This window comes from Varroa destructor, unplaced genomic scaffold (assembly GCF_002443255.2).
Source record: "Varroa destructor unplaced genomic scaffold, Vdes_3.0 BEIS01000007.1, whole genome shotgun sequence".
Lineage (NCBI taxonomy): Eukaryota > Metazoa > Arthropoda > Arachnida > Mesostigmata > Varroidae > Varroa > Varroa destructor.
The window spans coordinates 24936960-24954315 of record NW_019211460.1 but is presented as its reverse complement, the minus strand read 5'-3'; the positions used below and the strand labels follow the sequence as shown (position 1 = coordinate 24954315).

General features: G+C 46.0%; 1 protein-coding gene and 1 long non-coding RNA gene across 5 annotated transcripts in view; both read left to right on the top strand.

Moving 5' to 3' along the window:
* Positions 1 to 17356, top strand: part of LOC111255035 (uncharacterized) — a 564494-nt gene that overhangs the window by 145816 nt on the left and 401322 nt on the right. The window lies entirely within an intron of this gene.
* LOC147754482 (uncharacterized) lies at positions 620 to 16884 on the top strand. Its single transcript, XR_015316786.1, has 3 exons — positions 620 to 1906; positions 2178 to 2360; positions 16719 to 16884. It is a non-coding gene; the product is annotated as an uncharacterized LOC147754482 (long non-coding RNA).

Sequence of the window (17356 nt, the reverse complement as noted above, 5' to 3'; positions counted from 1 at the left end):
TGAAACGGCATAATATCCTCTGGCGAGCGTTAGCACTCGAAAGAGGCGGCTGCTTGATTTCCACGACAGGCCGCATGTCTAAGCAGACGATAATGCTGACCACTGTTACGTCTGCTATCGCTGCTGCATCTGAGTCGCATGACCGGAACACGATTTGAGGAACACTGCTTACTCAACAATGTTTCGTTTCACCGCTGCCCATCGAATTTTCATAATGACAGTAACTGCACTATATTCCATCGAAACAAATGGGGTCTACGATAGCTCCCAATCGACCGCCGTTGAAAGACTACATAATGAATACATGTCGATTTTCAGTGTGCAACATCTGTATAGCGGCGGTCGCCCATGTGCAGATGTAAAATTATATTGATACTGGCTAGCGCGTTCGTATAGCAAATGCTGTACTGTGCCGTCTTAAGACTATAGTGTAATAATGATGGTTTTCACTTGCATTTTAGTATTATCGCTAACCGTTCCACCTGGAACAATAGACCTTTGTGTCAGCTGACAACTTTTAACTCTATCACGATTTTTACGACGACACGCACACATATATATATATATATATAGTATCGATGAACGCTAAGGGGCTTACAGTCTGGTGGGGCCATTTGATGCCTTAAGGAAGGACGTATTGGCAGCGTAGTTTTTGTCCTTAGACGCGAGCGAGATGTTATTGTAGCTTCGTGCTGCATCATGCTATTCGACGTACAAAAGTCAAACTGGATATAAGGTTCATTGACTATACCATGCCCGCACGGGACCTACGTGGACAAGCTGTGACCGATATCATTATTATGTATCTTGTAGCAATAGCAGAAATTTACCTTCTGAACTTTGTATTTTGCGTGTGGGTCTTTTGCCTTCGTCATTTCAGCGGATGTTTGGACACTGTTTGTGATGTTTTGCGTTTTCCCCTGCCGAATGTTTCATTTAAATTCGTCTTGTTTTTTTCTCGTACTACTACTACTACTACTACTACTCAATAGTCTTCCTTTCTGCTACTGATGAGCGAGATGGCAAAACGCGATGGAAATTTATGTTGCTTTATTGCCGTCGTTAATGATCGAATCACCGAAAGTCATTGACTGCTTTTGATGACCAGCCCAGCACATACACCGCCGGGCGATAAAAACAAGAAGATAGATCCCACTGACAACATCGACAACGGTCAACCTAATAGGCTACCCTATGATTATTCACTGAAAAGGTTTTTCAGCCGGCGTGATACAATGCAATGAACTGTTATATAACTGTGTTAAGGACCATGTCTGATCGCTGATTCGCTGACTGGCCAGTAAAATACCAATAATGCCAAAAGTTGTCGTTCGTATGTCAATCCAAATTTAAAAGTTACTTAAGGGTACGTGGTCGTTTACGTTTCGCCCTCTTCATGTACTGGCTCTAATCAGAAAGGTCAAACCTACCTAGGAAATTGATCGAACGGCAACGATAAAAGCTAGCCAGGTCTAAAATAGTTTACGTGAGCAACTATCTGGCGAACTTCGATTAATGAAAGACAAATACTGTGGAAGGCATTGCGTTTGCCCCCCACCTAGCTGTTCTGGTGTATAATATTTCGCGATAGAATCAATTTTACTAGTCTCGCCGGTAATTTTATTACGGGAAAGGCAGTCGTCCTCACTGGGACACATATTTAACAGCTGCGTTGTGCAGTGCCGAGACTGTGCTTATGTAGGATAGCTTTAAAAGTGGTTGTCTTTGTTCTTTAAAATGGCGTTGAAGTTAGAGCTGAATGCTTCTGGTAGGCCACTAACTTCGATAGGACTTATATGAAAAAGGTCGCTCGCAAAACGTTAGTGCGTCTATTATTCATTGAGCTGACCAACTGAAAAATTGAGTTGACCATCGAGTTCATTAAGATGCACCTGTCTGTACCTAGGTAAGTTTCAGCTGAGTGTCCATACGCACAGCATTACCGGGTCCGACCGTTTCGACCCGCAGATGCTTCGAGTATGCAATGCGCCGCAGGTTATTTAGAACTGACAAAACAAGCGTTTGTCTAAGTGAATGTATATACGGTGTATATGGGGAAAAAGCTTACATAAAAGCGAATAGTTTTTGTGTTTCAAATTAATAATACGAAACTAAATATTCGCCGTTTTGACCGATGACCTTCTGTCATTTTTCTGGTAACATCGTCATCATTTCAGCGCTGTGGAGCTTACGTGATTTCTGGATAAAAAACTATGACAAGCGATTCATGCATCTCTCTATATGGGGAGTCATTTGATGATGATGATGATGACGGCCTGACGGTACAAGATCCGGACAACACGACAAGTGCAAGTCTTTAAAAATGTACACGGCCTAACCCTGTCACTATGCTTCACCAGGCATGAGAACTTTTTTTTTTTTTTTTTTTTTAATTTTCTCATTATTGTCACAGAAGAGCCGCTTTTTTTTCAGATGTGAGCGGCAAGTTTAGAAACGGCTTAATTACTTTACGTTTCTATAGATGGGAATAGGATCCAGCGAATTGTTTTGAGCGTGGCAGCTAAACGTCGTCCTTCTTCTTATAGCTAACTTCATTCAAATTATTAGAAACTGTTCATTTAGTAGTGGATGTTTACCTGCTTGGTAATGTCACTTTTACCGTAACTGGTCGATCACAATGAGACACCGAATTTTTTTAAAACGAAATCTATAGAACCATTTTTGGGCTGTTGCGTCCGACAACGCATATTGATCATAAAGAGCCTAGCACAGTTTTTTTATGGGTTTGGGCAGCGTTTGTGACATATAGCGAATTTTTGCATAAATTCCACTTACCTTATATAGACACCTTTAAGGGACACCTGGAACATGTGTCTACTGAGCGATCTAGCTAGGGAAACTGTCAATAATTTTTCGGCGACCTAACACAAAGGCTGCGTTTATATTAGAAAAGGAAATGATTCCTTACTCATTATAGTGGTTAGTCGTTATGCATAGATAAGCTGCTGTAGTTTTTCATTGTTTTTACTAGTCGCAGGTAGTTACGTATTGTAGAACGCATCGTATCCTATTCGGTATCGAAGACATATCGACTCTTCTACCGTCGCTCTAGCGCACTCTCTCCTCAGCGATACGAGTTTTTGGTAGTCGAACTCTTGCCATTTCAGCCGAAGCGACCTGCCAAAAGACGTTCACTCGTTCTGTCGCTCCGTATCTATAATCTAATGTTAGCGTAGTACTAGCTTTCGCTGGTGTCACATCAGCCAGCGCCTGTCGATGGTGCCTTGTGCATTGACCTTGACATTGTTATACTAATCGAGTGTAATAATAAAGCGAAACTTAATCTAAATCGCTATAGCAGCGGCAGCAAATAGTACTTATCCATAGTAATCATAAGGACAATAATAATGATCGTTCGTAGCAATAATGGCCGTACTAGCCGTTGCCTGCTGACGGCGAACTTACGTTCGCTTTTTCTTCTTCGGCTGATGTGCGTTGCTGTCTTTGCCACTGTTGCCCCTGCCGACATTGCGGGCGACGCAATGAAGTGCGTGCTGGTCGAAACCATGGCCAAAAAGGGTTCCTCTAACAGAGATGAAGCAGTAGCCCTCGTGGAGGCAGCGGAGAGTACCAGGTCAACCGGCAAGGGCTTTTTCGTGTCGTGCTAAATCAATTAGATATTGTTCATGCTGCCATCGTTGCTGTCGTCGCTGTGTCACTTACTATCCAACAAATATGCTGTCTGCCATAGCGTCTTTCCGTGAGGCAGTACGGCAAACATGAGACGACGACGACGACGACGACGATGGCACGAAGCCACTTGTAGTCGAAGTTGTCAGAGGAGCCGCAGTCGTCGGCAAATGTGAACCACGCCAAGTACAGCAACCCTTTGGACCACTATTGGCAGCAGTAGCATCAGCATTCTCAGAAGTCGAGGACTCACTGTCTTTCTGTCCGTCTTGAAGGCCTTCTGTGACCGCCTCTTCACACGCAGCGGTTGCAACACGAAGGGAGTGAGTGAGTGAGTGAGTGATTCAACACCAAACAGCTCATAACTCACGCACACGAATCTTGAAATATGCGGTCCGGGTCTACGGCTGCTACCGATGCAGTGACTAACGTCGTAGCTGCTTGACCCATCTCCCCCGCCGCTCGTGCTGTGAGCCACAGTCGCCGATGGGTGGACAGTCGATTCTGGGTGAAAACAGAAAGGTAAAGAAATCAAAACAGAAGGTAAATTTAGTCACAGCCGCAACTCTGAAGGTACCGATCCACAATGATGATAAGCGCGTTCAAGTAGCCAATGGCGTGCGATTCTAATCTGCCATGATGGTTTGCATGCCTTCAGCGACCCCATAGTCCACAGCTGTACTGCGGCCACTACTACCTGACAAGTTATAATAGATATGCTGATTGATTCATGATTGCTCTAACGATTTTTAATACGACTATTGTTGAACAAGAAGAGGAATACTGCTATCATCAATATGATGATGATGATGGCGGCGGTAGCACCAATGGTCATAACGATATCGGCGTGCAGGATAAGTCATCAATATTTGTACTGGTTAATAAATAGTCAGTCTGTTAAAGTAGAAGTGGCTGTCCAGTCGTTATTTTATTTATCATTGTTGACAGGACGGTACAATCGTGGGCTGTGGATTGCTTCGCCCCATATTGTGTGATAAAATGACGATGTGAAGTTGAAGGAGAACCCGAGGATGTTAACGTCAAAGTTGATTGAAGCACGAGCTACGCCGAGAGCCACAATCCATAGCTATGCGCCATCAAAGCGCTAGATTACAGTACGTTAATAGTATTAATACTATCGTACATAGACAGCGTTTAGATCATTATACTTGAATTAGGCATCAAGACGGGCAGTAAAGCTCTCCTAGAATGCCGCAGCAGCGAGTAAATAATTTAGGCAGCAAGTATCAAAATCATTAATAGAACGTCATTGTCAACAGACATCACAAGAGGTCGTGAACGCGTAAGGCCAACAGCTACCAAAAGTCATTAGTTCTTCGCCGCTTAGCCGTGCAGTACAGTTAATCAGTGTTTTGTCTGACAAGTCGATGTTATATCTGGGTTCTGATGCAGCCGTCGTCCCTGCCGTGACGGGACACAGGAGTTATTGAATGTTGAGCTCCGGAACGAGACGATTGGTGTTTCACAACGAAGTCGGTCTCGTTGGCGTTGTCTACAACGGCGGTACCGGAAGCGTTTTAATGACGGTACGCTCTCTCCGTCGCCGTCTCGTGAATATGTTCTATTGGTGCATTTGTGTCGCAAGTCGGACTGCTCGAGACGCTCGCTGTACAGAGCGGTGCCTGCTGACGATAGCAACGGCTGTGACAACGTGTTTGAATGCGCACTCACCTCGGCGTACTTACGTGACATTCGTTCACATGTCTATCTGTTCATGCTTCACGGATAGTCGTATACGGTGGGACCAGCGCTGTTGGCGTTGTTATTGTTGACACTATTCGGCTCGCGCTACTCATCTTGAGTACGACGTCGCTTAAACTTGCTATCAGGCCATCACGTCACACCCAGCCGCTAGCGCGGGCAGCAGTAACAGGTTTAGGTATGACAGTAATAGTCGCCGTAGAAACAGCCTCAGTAATAACGCACTGCGTTTCGTGCATTGAGAAGCACTAACTTTCCTAAGCATCGATACAGTCACCACTAATGACGGCGCCATTGCACGACCACCATCGTGTCGGCGGACGTCATCATCGTCGCGGCCAGAGGATCCGCAGCTGCCCAGTACATGCATCAACCCACGCCAATGTTTCACTCTTTATGCATCTCTGGCCTCGTCTTTACTGCTCCCTTTGCAGTTCCCTTCGTTCGAGCTGCTGGCACGTAAGGGCCGCAAGGGCAGGCAATAGGGCGGCTGCTATTGCTGTTGTCGCTAAGCCCGATTGGATTGCCCACGTTTCTATTGCTGATGATGGTGTTGCTGCTCCGTTAGTACTGCGTCGTCGTCGTCGTCGTCTTTTTCCATGGTCACCGGCGTTGACGCCGCCTTGCCAATACGTCTGATAACGGCTGCTGTTCGCGCGTTCCTGCGTTCGGATGGAGATCAAGAACCAAGCGAACAGGCCATATGGAGTGCTTCCTTGTGGCCTGTTAGCATGGATCCCTTTGCTTGGTTGACCGTACGCCTCTGCCATATGTCTTACTACATTGCTAGCATTCGGACAAGGCACAAATTAGCAGACACGTACAGGTACGCCTGGCGCTGCTATCATAACGCTACCAGAGAGTTGCCGTTTTAACTGACTGTGATTTTCGTTCGTTGTCGTTTCTTCGTTTCGATTGTTGGTGCAACATATCTATGTATTATTTTTCTTTTGCTAGCCGGCCATCGTGATAACTGCTGATGCAGCACAAATCATTTATATTATTGGATAACGTTGATAATGGATGCAATGGCAGTATCTTGAAGACATATGACAAACGGGTTTAGAGTGAATGTTTTCTATATAATAACGACCGTGCTGATGCTTGTGCTCAGAAGAGCATGTTCTATTTTACTGACGATAATTGCTACTGGTTAGGAAATCAAGGATTACTTTAATATAAGAAAATACTCTATTTTCTTGTTCGACTGAATGCTCATACACTAATTACAAGCTAATAATCATTATAAATAGGTACACTGTATACGAAGGCGTGCGCAATTACGCCGTTGAGGACAGACCAGCATCTTGCAACATGTCAGAACTTTGTGTAAAGCAACCGCCAGTTGAAATTGGACTCACCGTAATAACAGTTGGTTACTGCTTTCAAACTGGCAAGTGTAATTGATGCGCTAAGGTGAATGAAAACACGTTTACGGTTGGGTCAGGTTTCTAGGCTGTGAACATACCGTATATTTGTATCTCCCTACGCTCGGGGGACGAGCTCATAGCAACAGGCAAAGGCCAAGTTGTCACATATTCATAGGTGTATAGCTCGAGTATGATGCATTTTAATAGTTTAAGAAAGAGATGCTGCATGATACTGCCAGCGTTGCTCCGGGGACCGGAGAAGCCGTACCACTTGCTGCTAGGTATCTTCTTTTACTTATTATCGATTATCGATACAATATTCTATTACGTTTCACGCTTCGGGAGGGCTGGCTAGCAAAGTTTCGAAGGGGCAGGAGCCCAATGAGGGCCTGCTGCTACCACCATCGAGCAGGAACTCAGCCGACAGTCAGTCTAGCTTGGCCTGCCTGTCGGTCTGGCTGGCCGCTGGTCTGGATAAGTCGAACTACCGACTTGTTTTGGGACGGCTTGCAGCTACCGCCCGCTGCTGTCAACACGCAGCACGCAAGAGAATAACCATGTTCTGCATTGATTCTGCTATGCTTGCCTGCCATGACATTCTAAGATATAGCTCTAGATACTGCGATGCCGCTTTAATCACCGCTACAACTGGGGTCACCACGTTGATATTTCATTGTGCAAAGACACTGTGCAGATATGGCTGCTCTTCAGAACGTAATACAATAACACATCATCGTTAAGCTGCTCGACGCAATGTGTGATGGCATCGCGCTTCTCGGGCGGACAACTTCACTTCTTCGTACTTTCAGTTATAATATGTTCATTGAAACTGAGGTTTCTGTAGATCATCCCTGACAGCTGATACGGCAAGGTCCATCAAGCAGGTGCTTCCGTTGTATAACTGTTAGATTATTATTCTATGAACTAACATGTGACCAACGATTTCGGATCAAACGTAGATCATAATGAGTGAGGTTATGTACATAGATATGTATATATACGCACACACACATATATATATATATACGGATGTGTGTGGGTGTTTTCCGTAACTTCGGTTATGATTTAAATGTAGAATGTGAGATGCCTGCAGTTTGTATCCGCGAAAAGCGTATGTATACGCTCCTACGAATAAAATCTAACATGTGGGTATTTGCTGCGGTAGCTAAAGCTTCCTGCCGCAATGTTACGCCACTTGAACGGCCCTCATCAGCAGATCTTATTAGGTGTTTTCTAGATACATATTACGATCATTATAAGTATTCTTAGATAACTTAATAATTGAAATGGTAGCGATAAAAGCGAAAGACTCAATGATCGACTTCGACCTGACTGTGGAAATTAGTTGAAGGTCTATCAGGCTTGGTAACACTCCATTTTATACCAGCACGGACTGTGCCGAACAGACAAAAAGAAGCTCGAATTGAATAATTTGGAAGTTGTGCGCGACTTCCTCAAGTGCCCTAGATGTGTACTTTGTTCAGCATCGCAGAACTTATTTATTATTGTTGCTATGTATATAATAATTATATAAAATAATGCGACCATTTTGCCAAACGGCGCTTAAAGCACATACAAAGAGATCACAACTGAAGTCGTACAGAAGAGGTACACAATATGTAGTGAATGATTCGGTGCGAGCCTAATGAATATATGATTTTACACAAGCTATCTACAATATATAGCATGCTCACATGTGTATTTCTACATAGTAAGTAGATACGTCAACATATCGATATGTGTTTTTCTTCTATTTTATCGTTGGTGATTATATGTGACATATCGCGTTTGCCTGCCTGCCTGCCTGTCTGTCCGTGGGTGTGAATCAATATTATTTACTCACTATGTAATCTTCTGCCCCCTATATCTATTGACTATCATCGCCTACAATGTATACATACAAGCACCGTGTCTTCGCTAAGGTACAATCTTGCAATAATCCGAAACCTCAACGACTGAGCGTCGACAAACGCCACTGGTGGGGTGTTCATATATAAAGCTAATATTCTAAGTGTATCTGTAAGAACATTACCGGACACTGGGAGAGAAGCGATTCGTTACGACACTGGCAGCGTCGACGGATCGCTGCTGTGGGTGTTTCTGATTCGCCAGCGTTGATCTCATTACTCTGTCGCTGTATCCGGAATTTCTGCGACGGTGTATCTGTCTATTGGGCTGTGCGCGAGTCCGTGCACGACTCGGACCAAATGTACGTGCGCGTATCTTGCTATATGTAACATGATTCAAAGAGACCTAAATAAATGAAAAAGAAGTGTCAGTTTCCTCCAGATCAAAGGAACGGAAAGTCGGTACGGCTCGTAATAACAGAGTGGCATGCTTTCTATATTACTTCTGCTATTGGGCACATTGCTAAATTATATCAGTGCTGTCAGGCTGTGCGCTGGCAGCGTCGCTACGACTATCGACGCGCTAAGCGAAACGGCACCGGCGTACTCTCGAAGACGTTCGGTAAAGGACGGCCCATCCGTCAGGCTGATTTAATGCGACGCGTCTAGCTGCGGCTAAATATTGAGCAAGAATTAATCAACAGCTGTAGCAGTTGTTGCGCGTCCTCCATCTACCAATAGTCGGCCACGTATTATTAGTTCACGGTCGCATTATAGAAACCGCTTTGTCTTGCTTGCACCCGCCCCGCAACGATAGCTGCCGTCTTCGTCGAAGATATTACAATAGATATAGGTCCGCATCGTGCCCGGTTTACTTAATCAATTCTCTTTCTTGCAGCAGAAGCCGTCTTCTCCATTTGTAATGTTTGCCAGAATATGTAGATGCCTTATCGTCGACGCCGTACGAGCGTGTTTGAGTAGACGTTCATATTTGTACGTACGTATGTATGTATTTATGTGTATATTCACGCCTCCATTTATGTCTCTGTACCTGCGTGTACAGTAAACGCCGTGCGTCGTCATCGATTCGTCCTGTCTTTTGTCTTGGCGCGAGTCGCTGGTGCGATCATTGCTATCGCCACGGATCGATAGATGCGGGCACTCTGTTCTCGGCGGCGGCGGCGGCGACCCTAACTACGAGCAGCAGCAGCGACAGACGGCCGACTAGGCGACGTTACTAGGCCGCCAAAGAAAGATACAGCTGCCGCCTCTTGTTCGATGCATCACGAACAGGTAGCTTTGTGCTTTTACCAGTATCTGTGGCGAGCAGGACTGAAACTGAACTTCAAGTAATTCATCAAATCTGACTGTTTTGCGTTCCCGATTAAACGACTAGCTTTTGATTTAGCTCTCTGTCGTTTTGTTTTTGAGCTCGTGCTCGTGCGCTAACAAGCGAAACCACAGGTCGTCTTCATAAATGTGTTGAATCACCGGTGTCTTCACGATTCTACACACAAGTATTTAGATAGATACGTTCCCCCAGATCAATTTGAATATTTCGTTTTTGCTCGAGCGGAGTTACGATTTAGCATAAAAACAATGCGGGGAGGTAATTCGCTAGCAAGATGCAACGGGTCGAGGTGATGATTTCTTTCTTTCTTTTGATCGATTCGTTGCCATGTACCATTTGGACATAACAGACATACATTCCACAGTGCTCATATATATATATATATACGCTGAACCCTTTGAATGAGTTTGTTGCATTGTTGCTTTTTTAGTCTGTCGTCGCTTGTGTTCTAACATCATTATTTATCACCGAACAATTTACCTGCTAACTGCACAAGAATTATTTCTGCTCTAGCTCTTCTGTTATTCTTCAATCTGGTCAACAATTACATTGACAATTACAGTGACATTGGCAGCATAAATAATACACCCGAAGCACGGGAAGGTTTTCTCGTCGGCTGTTCTGCGTACGCTTACCCTCTACCTAGCCCCCCAACCCCTATCTCTATCCGTCTTTCTCTCTTTCTCAGTATTTTTCTCTCTTGGCACTCGTTGCCAATTTGGGTGCACACTGTCCATTTTAGTTGTCGTTAACGTTGTTGATTCTGGTTCCTTATGTCTTCCGTCGTCGACTACGGCACAAGGAGATCATCGGTACGACCCAGCTAGACCGTCAACGAGGACACTATTACAATCTCATGCCATCGATGCGGTCTTAACCGGCTTCACCTAGGCCAAACGCCGATGCCTGTTAGTGCACTGCATCAGTGTGCACTGATATACTAAGCCAATCCACTGGTACTACTATTGCTACTACCTATATGAAACGTCATAGCGTGTAATAGATGTAGCTTGTCGCCCGATCTGTCGCTTGCTACTAGTCTCTGAACAGCCGGCTCATCGATGCGCTCTTTTTGGAGCGATCGAGTTGCGACCCGAGTCATGATCGAATGGACCGGCTCGTTATTTTGCGAGGACGCTTGCTGCGGCTTCTACGCTCCTGTCGGTTTTACTATAGTTCGCGTTGCAAGCCACAGCCAGTCAGCCAAACGAACAGATGTCGACGACGACAAGCAGGCCGGCGTTGGCCTTTGCCTCAGCGGGACAGTTTAAGAAGTTAGAGAAGCGCTTGGCTGTACGCAGCGTCTGGGTACGCCTGCTGCTGCTGCTGCTGCTGCTGCTGCTGCTGCTGCTGCTGCTGCTGCTGCTGCTGCTGCTGCTGCTGCTGCTGCTGCTGCTGCTGCTGCTGCTGCTGCTGCTGCTGCTGCTGCTGCTGCTGCTGCTGCTGCTGCTGCTGCTGCTGCTGCTGCTGCTGCTGCTGCTGCTGCTGCTGCTGCTGCTGCTGCTGCTGCTGCTGCTGCTGCTGCTGCTGCTGCTGCTGCTGCTGCTGCTGCTGCTCTCAGTATCCTTAGTTTTACTTCTCTCCGGACGCAATGCAAAACGCGGCCGCAGCTATAACGAAAATGGAAAACACTAGCGACAGTAAGAGCGAGCCGGCGAAACAGCAGCAGTGATGGCCTGTTGATAATGGCTATAATAGCGATGGTGCTGCTGCCGCTATTGCCGGCGTTGTTGCATATGAATATTTGCATATGAATTATTAGGTAATTAGTCTCTGCCGTCGTCGTCGTCGTCAGAACCCACGCCACTTGTCGTCACCGCCATGGAAACCTTTGTTGTTGTTGTTACCTCCGTCCGTACGGTGTTTTTAGCAAACCAAACTATTTGGTACTAGCTCCTACAACCGATCGTATTGCTACTACCATAATACGACTACAATTACCACTCGAACAACGATATTTGTCGCTGCTGCCGTCGCACTGGTCGACAAGCTCACATGTTGTCGTTCATAACAGATGTGAACGTCTCTGTAGCCGATTCATAGGAGTACAGTCGTTATCGTATCACTCCCCTTCGGCCCGCTTTACGTCTGCCGTTTTTCGATGGTTACGAGCATTATGTCTTTGATAGATGCATGTAGACAATGCACCCAACAGCGGGAAGATTGCCTTCGCCCTCGTCGTCGTCGCCGCCGCCGCCATCGCCACGTATACGCTTCACGCACTGCAAAAGGGCCAGTGATGTGATAAACACCTAAAGCTTGTCATACAAGCATAAGTACATGTGCGTGGTCCGTTGAATTTCCACTTGCGTATCTGTTCCGAGCTGCTGCCGTCGCTAATACTACTCGGACGAATTTTACCGCCGATGTTATCGTCGGCTCATAGCGTTTTGGTGGCCTAAGTGATGAAGCCTAGAAGAGTATTCCTGCGCTGCATGCGTATAATTGGTTATCTGTGTGTGTGCGTGCGTCTGCTAGGTATTTATCATTTTTGGACTCAGTCTACTGCTACTTTAGCGGCGTTCTAGCAAAAAGGCCACCATTTTTTCAATGCGTATCTGTACAAAGCCAATGGTATTAACGAACTAGTGAATTTCGATTTGGTCAGTGACACTAACGGGCTGCCTTGTTTGCCAGAGCACCAAATGCTCAGCAGCCATGTAAATATTTTAATAAATAATCAGTATACAAAATGATGAGTTTGAAGATGCCGAACTGCACGATGGACGTACTACATCCGCGAGAAGTCGTCAAACGATACTGGCCCAATGGCCGTGATGCAGAACCGATACATGCAAGCCCGTTCAAGTGCCTGTTTTAATAACGCATCTAAACAATACGCTTTTCATATAGTATAGAGTCCACACGGTACAAATAAATACAACCACTAGGTCAATGTATTGATCATTTGAGTTACGCCCGTCTCCCCGTGCCATGTTTTGCCCCTCTACTTATCAGCCTCCAATATCAAGTCAGTTCGTAACGTCATATGATGTTGTAGTCTAGTGCTGGGTTTGTGTGTGTCTATTTGCATAAAGTTATCATAATGTAACTTCAAGTAGCGCACGACGAATTGCTGGGGCCGCGCCAAGCTTTCCCTGAGGTCAGGCCTGGACACAGGACCGGCGGAGGAGGGGGCAATGTACTCATAGCGATATGTGAAGGCCAAGGGTGACAGCATCATCGCAATAGCTACCTAGAACGGTAACTCCAGGAACGTAGCTTTCATTAGCCAACGGGGTGCCACGATTGCTACCGCTGATGTTTCTAGCTGTTGCTCTTAACTAGGTTGGCTGGCACTGTTGTTGGCTCCCTTATCTAACAAGTGGAGATTGCGTGACACAGACCGAATGGAATCGAGCATTAGAGGTGTACCTTATAATTATTACTGCTGTATGTGAGTTTAACATTTGCCATGCAAGCTCAATCGGTGACTTTTCTATTACGAACTCTGCACCGTATATATTGCATATGGTATCTCGACAGAGGAACAGTGTCTGCTCATTACGTCGCTGGGTATGTACGTACTGGCGGGAAAAATCAAAATTCTGCAGTGCTCATTTTTGAATTTGCCTCTTGCCGCAATTGCCTTGCCAGCAATCGATGCACATAGCTTTTTCACTATCGCTTTACCAGCGCTGACTCTACGGTGAGAACTCAATCACGATCGGTCGTCGTCGTCGCGTGCGGCTGCTGATCCGGTCTCCATTGCAGTCGCTGAGTCCGTCCCTGCTCGGTGTCTAAGCGAACTTTCAGCAGAGAAAAACTATCTTTTGACTGTTTTGAATATTTCTTCTCATCGTTCCCTTCTTACGCTCGTTCTCCGCCCGCTCCTTCGGCGTTCGTTGTTTTTTTACTACGAGTCTTTTAGTTCATCGTCTTGTCTTTCTTCACGAGCAGCGGCGTCAGTGTTCTCGCTGGCAACTGTTTCTGAATCGTTTTCGACTTCGCCGTCATCGTGGACTTTCTGACTGTGTGTGCCAGCTATCCTCGCCACTCTTTCTTGTTTTTAGCGCGGCTTGGCGATACAGCTTGACGCTGCCGCGACGACGATGACGACAACAACCGGGGCAACAGTAGTGCGCCTGACGATGCCATATCCAAACCCAGGCAGCCTCCGCCGGGTCGATGTAGTCCAGTCCCAAGCGATGCTGCCTGTAGGCCGTGAACTGATGCCGCTGCTGCTATTGCCGCCGCCGCACCTCTTAGAACGTTCGCGGTGATCTAGAAGCAGCAGCAGAGGCGGGAGTAACTGCGCTGATTGTGAACTAATGGCTTTTTGATAACTTGATGCTCTTTGTACTTAGATTGTACAATTTTTACACGTAGTTTGTGGGCTTTCCGCCTACGTAGCTGGTTCTCGAGCACAGAGTCACCATCATAGCTGAATCGCGGTGCTGCTGCTATTACGGCTTCTGTGTTTGTCTCCTGCCGTCGCGTCTGCCTGTTTGTTTCTGTCGAATCATCAGCGGAGCTCTCGTTCTCTCGCACTCACTATTTCGCTCTTTAGGCCTTCTTCTCTCGTTCAACGTCTCTGACTCATACTGACTGGGTCTTTTACGTTAGCGCTGCTCCGTCCGGGTTTCGCTGTTCTGGCTCCGACCGAACTAACGAACGGACGCTCAGTTCTTCTTGCTGTCTCACTATAGTTGTTATGATTTCAGTGCTTATGGCCGTTGTAACTTCCGTTCGCCGCCAGCTCGGTTAGCTTGGCCTTAGCGACAAGCTTTTCTGTGTGTCAGTTGTTGCGTTCGTCGAGATGTGGACAGCTTCGTTTGCTCAGTGATCGGGTCGTTTTGTCCGCAGTCATCATCGATGCCAGCCGCGAACTAGTACGATCACTGAAGACTACCGAACGAGGCGGGAGCGGCAGGATCTATGGGAGCGGCAGTAACTTTGCCCCTTTCTGGGTGTTTGCCTCTCCTCCTCCTCCTCCTCCTTCCATCTGAATCTGTTGTTGTTAGCCACTAGTTTTTTTCCTTTTTTTGTCATTCCTGCCCCATTGACTGGTTTCCACGAACGTTAAAGCTTAGCAAACTGTTGAGCGCAAGCGCAGCCAGGTCACTTCAGACTATTGCTTCCACTAGACGACTGAGGTAACCGCAGCAGCAGTGGTAGGGCTGGTTGCTCACTCGTCCACATCACTTTCCGCACTAGAGCTTCGGTTTCATACTTTGCGACGGCCAGAGAAGCAACGGTATCCAAGCTGCGATTTTTTTTCTTTCGTCTATTTAGGTGACCTGAGGAGAATTAAGGGCTGCACTCGCAAACTCTATAAACAAACTTACGTACTACGATTACCGTAACATGTTATATTGATTCCGCTTCTGCTGGCCTTAATTTATTTTGATGTGTTCGTTATTAGATAGTTATAAGCTGGGACGTGATGAAACGCTGCTGTAGGGTCTGTACATATGTAGAGTATAATCGATTACACGATAAGATACTTTTCTGTGGAGAATCCTGAGAAAGAACGAATGCAAATTTACGAAACCTATACAGTCACTTTCACGGGCGCCACCCCTGCTAGTTTATAGTCTTCCGCAGGACGGTAGGAACTAGGACGTTTAGGGACCCCCTGGCAGACAAACAGGCAGCCAGATGAAGGTAGTTCAAATACCCCGAACTGCTTCTATGATGTTTAATCTGTGGCGGCGATCGTGGTAGGAACGAGACGATGGTTTGCCTTTCGACTATACGCCACACGGATAGAAGCGCCAATACCGTCTTCGGCGTCAAGCTCGAAGGGCAAGACGACAGTAGCAACAGGAAGCCTGCCGTACACGTCCCTAGTGTTTATTCCTCTGGTGTCTCTTCGCTTTTTTCGACTTACGGGCTTTGTTTGTAGCCATTACTTCGCTTGTTGATCGGTCGCGTTGTTCATTGCCATCGCTCTTGGCTGTCGGTCACTTTAGTTGACGCCTCTTAGCGTTATGCCAGCCAACCAGCCAGCCAGCTAACGTTGGCACTGTTTTGGCCTGACTCGTAGTCGGTTTACTGCTATTCTGTTTAACAGCCGACTGAGCTGGGTAGCCATGGTAAATCATCGACATGATGGCATGGTCCTATCGTCTCACGGTAGCATGCTTGCGGCAGCGCCAGCTCAGCTCGTCAAGTACGAACGAATAGTACTGATCGCTTTTACTTGTTGGCCAGTCTTACTGCCAGCTACTTAACTCTAGAGAAAGACGAAAGACCCTAGAGAAAAGGATGTCAGCACTGACGAGCAACGACCACTGATCGGCTGGATGATTTGCTAATTACCTCAAGAAAACTTGTCGACCATTTTTACTTCGACTACACGCTGTCATCGCCGTTTTCAGCGTCGTTGTCCTCGCTGCGGCCATCGTCGTCGTCGTAGTTATGGCTGTGTGGTAAGAAGTTACTTGTGGTCGTCATTCTTTAGGCAGCTCCTACAGCCCTCTTCGACCATTCTGAAACGCCAAACTGCCAATGACTGTTCAGCGGCTCAGTGGGTTGCCTGCTCATTGCCAAAGGGGTCTCTGCCTTTTTCATTATACAGCCCGTAGGTTTTGCTACTCAGCGATGCTAATATAAGACGCGTCTAGAAAAACGAGTTTTATCTTGCTTTCTTTTACTGGAATATGTACCTTAGCGTGTGTGTCAGCAACTCAGGGACAACACAGAATAGCGTTACCATAGTCTGATTGTAGCCTGAAAAATAGGGAGTATTTTGATATAAACACTCCCCATATTATAATATGGTTTACTTATTCAACACGATTACATCTTTTTGTCCTTCTTCTCTTTTTTCAGGTAAGCGTTTCGGTGATAAGCTACAAACGTTTCGATAGGGAATCAACCTAAGAGTATGCCGTGAGTTAGGTCGTAGCAAAGCTAATTTCGATCAAATGAAAATAAACATTTTTACATAATTATCACCTCAAAAAATAAATACAGATCTACTGTATATCTTTCTTGATTTTTTGCTCTCATTTCTTTTTACACTATTTAGCGTTATCAGTTGATTATTTTATGGGACCCAAGGTTATCTGCTCTAGCGATACCCAGTAATAGGTAAGCAGTTCCGCGCGATATCAGGTGAATCACTGTCATCATGATTATGCCATTTATGATCAATGCTAACCACCGTACTTCGCTGGCCATCTTACATCGGTTCTTGTCGTTGCTGCTGTGTTATCGTCCAGCGCATGGGCTAACAGAAAAAAAATGAAAATGTAAACTCGAGTAGATCCGCTAGCGATAAGAAGTTAGAATACATTGTCTGGAGAGTGTAAATTTGCTACTCTCAGCTGTGAAGTTTGTCCTCTATCACTACTAACAAAATTATACGCAAGCGCCTGTAGAAATCGCTCTTCCTCTCTCTCTCTCTCTCTCTCTCTCTCTCTCTCTCTCTCTCTCTCTCTCTCTCTCTCTCTCTCTCTATCTATCTA